Consider the following 3,792-nt stretch of genomic DNA (forward strand, 5'->3'; position numbering starts at 1 on the left):
AGAGAAGAGACACAAGGAGGCACTGTTTGGTCTCCCTGACCTCCAGTGTTTTATGTGCCAAAGCCTGACCTTTGTGTGCAGACTACACATCGTCTGCTATGGTAGCTTCTGTTCAGCCTGGATCTATGACTATCACTGCACGTTTTCGACTAACTGTTGCACCACAAGATTTAAATATATCTGGCAATGAAAAATATTCAATATAAAATCAAAGGTTTTGTGAGCTTCAATAAATATCTGTAACCATGACCTGACAAGACTTATGTGACCAATCAAATCTATGAAACCACTGCAGTCAGTCTGTGTTTCTGCCCTTATATGTTTTATATTATTCCTATTATGGTCTTTGTACAGTTGTCATAGATTCGCATACATTAGCATTTCAATCACTTTGTCCGTCTTTCCTGTGCATGTCCAAGCAATAACATTTTGAAAATAAATTGGCAGTGGCTTTTAATTATATTTTATTTAATGTTTATGTTTTTTTGTTTCCTTAAAATTTTGGGGCTGAGATTAATGTAATCTGTCTGTCTGTCTATCTGTCTGTCTATCATTGAGACAACTGTGTGCCACCTTGGCACTATTTATTAAGTGTTTTTCAAATAAAAGTTGGGTTGAGTTTGTTTTTATTTATATTATATATATATATATTAACGATGGAATTGTTTTTTTTTTAATTACTGCTGCCCTGCTGCTGTTGTGACTGCTGTACATTTACATCACACAGGTCGTATTTGAGGACCGCCCCACTTCTCCGTCCTCCTCTGTGCGTTACGCAGCGCCGCGCTCCGGCCCGTCGCCGCAACTGCAACCAAGACGCTGTTGTGCGCCCGGTGACTACCGCTGCTGAAGAGACAACACCGCCGTCTGCACACAGGTAAGAAAAAGAAAAAGGCACGGTTTTCTCTTGAATTCCACCTCATCACACAAACACGGGTGCAGAGACACGGAGGCGCAGACGAGGAAGAGACTGAAAAACACAAACGCCGCGTCGCTCGATCCTGCATCGGCATTCGCCTCATATCAACACATACATATATGTATTTATATTTGCACGGGCTGGCACTGGCTGGGCCTCTCTCTCTCTCTCTCTCTCTCTCCCTCCCTTTCTCTCTCCTTTCCCTGTCTGTCTGTCTGTCTGCTGTAGAAAATTAGAGAAATATTATCTTTTCAGTCTAAACACGCTCCTTTTACGCGTTTTTCCAAATCCACAACCATCTTATTTTCATTTTCTCACACACAACGTGTTAGTGTTGCAGCAGCAGCAGCACTTCCACCAGTCTCTCCACCCAACAAATGCCATATCTGACTCAGTTTTCTTCACATTATCCGCCTAGAATTGATAGAAACGTCTCCATCCTCCTCCTCCTCCTCTGCTGCTGCTGCTCCTTCAGAGCAGGTCTTGTTTTCGCTCCAGCTTCTCGGTTATTACCGTCCTGTTAACGCACTAATCCCTCAGAATATTCATAATCTCATTATAGGAGGATGTCATAGGGACAAGAGTGTCATGCAGTTTGGTGACATAACGGTGCCAGATTGTCTTTGTGTCGCTCGATTTGAGCTTATTTTGGTTACGTGTGTGTGTGTGTGTGTGCAAGTGAAAATTGGTTGCGTTTCCCTCCCTTCCCGTTTTTTCTGGATCCTTCGCTTCTTTCGTGCACTGAAGGGCCTGGGTGGTTGTGTAGTGCATCAGTGTAACACAAACGGGCCCCTTTATTGTCCCACATTCAAACAAGGCACCTCCCGATGCATAGAAAACTGCACAATTTTGGTCAAATCCATCACCATTCTGTCCTAACGTCGGTATTTTTGACGGTATATTGTGACGGTGATCGAGTGGATTGGAATGATGCGGCTCTCTGTGCGCAAATGCCAAGCCCATTTTTCATGTGAGTGCACGGAGAGCGCGTCTCCACTGCCACGCAGCCCTGTGCGTGTTGAAGTAGACACACTGATTATCTGACACATATGGGCTCCTGTGTTAATCCACCCGAGGTCGGTGGACAGTGGATCTGATCCACAGTGTTGGTGTGTCACTGTCTAATAAACCTAATAATCTAATGAATTAAACCAGTTCACTATATACAGTTAAAAAAAAAAAGACAGGCCTGAAAGAGCAGATGGATGGACTGACTGGATTCATGATCCATGCTTCCATTTTTTCCTAACGGACACACCTCTTTCCGATCCCGGTGGGTTTCTCGGACACCCTCATTACTCTGGTTCTTCCTTTAAGGCAGTAGGGGAGAGGAGGTGAAGGCAGGGTGGATGAATGGATGGGTGGATGATGATGATGATGGTGGTGGTGGTGGTAGTGGTGGCGGGCATGTTGCAGTCTGTAGCTACATCGTCCAGACGATGTGCAGAGAGGAATGAAAGACATGTCAGTGTCTTCCTGAGACTGTCTTGACAGCCCCTTCTGCAAGTTTCTGCAGGGACTTGGATTAAAATGTTCCTGGGGGGGAACCTGGCTGGTATGCACAGTAGACGCCTGCACAAGAACTGATGAACTTGCTAAAATCTAAGAGGATTATTGTTAAAAATCAACACAGTGGTTTCTGAGCATGTGTGTAGAAATGATGTAATCCTCTGTGTTGTCTGTGTTCTCTGTGGCCGACCCTAACCTTACTGGGCATGAGAGCAGCCACTACAAAAGTACTGTGTATTTCAGTCCTTTCTATAAAACATAATATTGTAGTTGTACTTTAAGTTTGACGTGTGGAGAGCAGTTAGAGATAATTTCATCAAGCAGTTAGGTGTAACAAGTGGTTTTGTCTGTCTTCAAATGCTACGACCATTCTTCAACATCTTGGTCAACAAGACACTGGGTATTTATTATTTTGAAGAATTACTTACAAATTAAAAAGACGAAATTATGCCTTTAATATCTCAGAGACTAGAGCAGGTCTGGTAACCGCCATCATGACATGATTCATTTCCCCTAGATCTCCTTTGTCCTCCAGTCTGGTGCTGGACTCTTCATCTTAATATCTATGTACCAAACTGACTCATTGTTTCTGACGTATAATTGGCTTTTTTTTACCCTAACCTTTAATTTAACAGGAAAAGACTGAAATATCTTTACAAGAGGGTGCTGGACAACACAGGCAGCAATAGTTCCACCAAAAAGAACCAAAACAGTCATCCATTCAACAACTGAAATGAAAAACGAAATATATAGATGCCATCTAAAACATCTATAAACCGTCTATATAATAACAATGCTGACTGAATGTCTCCTTCAATCCATTTAAATGTGGTGAGATCAGCTTCTTTGTAAAGTTGCAGTAAGAGCAAAAACAATCTAAACACTGTTTTGTCAGTGTGGTGCGGACGTTTGGCACAGAAAATAAAAGCAGATCTGGAAAGTACAGTTGCAGGCAGTTGTTGCTCACATCTATATTATCTAAACAGACATAAAAGTAGCAGCAACAAGCCTTCCCCTGGCTCCACATGAAAGCCAAGATTATTATTATTCCTAAATAAAATATGTTGTTAAATGAAAACAGATTTTAACTACAGTTTTAACCAGATAATTGTGTGAGGAAAATAGAAGCGTACCTAATAAATTACCTTTGTTTGGATCAGACGGCAGTAGGTAGAGTAGAGGTGAGGTGAAGCTGTGTCCTGTCCAAGGTAAAGGTTTTCACCTGCTGGTCTTCAACACTGTGAGCAGAAGAATAAGATGTTGTTAACACTGATCTACCCAGACAGGAGCAAATAATGACATCTACCAGACATCCCAGAATATACAGATGCATTGAAGACGTACACTGTTATCTGTTCTAACAA

General features: G+C 42.2%; 2 protein-coding genes across 20 annotated transcripts in view; one reads left to right on the forward strand and one right to left on the reverse strand.

Moving 5' to 3' along the window:
• ghrhr2 (growth hormone releasing hormone receptor 2) overlaps positions 1-3,792 on the reverse strand; it is a 34,534-nt gene that overhangs the window by 8,143 nt on the left and 22,599 nt on the right. For 7 of the 13 annotated variants that reach the window (XM_025057806.1, XM_025057809.1, XM_017034284.2 and 4 more), the window contains 2 exons: positions 3,574-3,666; positions 2,178-2,342 (listed from right to left, as the gene is read on the reverse strand). The gene's annotated coding sequence lies outside the window, so the exon portion shown is untranslated. Of the gene's footprint in view, positions 1-718; positions 847-2,177; positions 2,343-3,561; positions 3,787-3,792 lie in introns of those variants that run through there. The other 6 variants (XM_025057801.1, XM_025057807.1, XM_025057803.1 and 3 more) reach the window with 6 other exon arrangements.
• The window catches only part of mapta (microtubule-associated protein tau a), a 25,741-nt gene continuing 22,692 nt past the window's right edge, over positions 744-3,792 (forward strand). For all 7 annotated transcript variants that reach the window (XM_025057784.1, XM_025057788.1, XM_025057786.1 and 4 more), the window contains exon 1: positions 744-877. The gene's annotated coding sequence lies outside the window, so the exon portion shown is untranslated. The remainder of the gene's footprint in view (positions 878-3,792) is intronic.

Source organism: Cynoglossus semilaevis, chromosome 8, assembly GCF_000523025.1.
Source record: "Cynoglossus semilaevis isolate Cse_v1.0 chromosome 8, Cse_v1.0, whole genome shotgun sequence".
NCBI lineage: Eukaryota > Metazoa > Chordata > Actinopteri > Pleuronectiformes > Cynoglossidae > Cynoglossus > Cynoglossus semilaevis.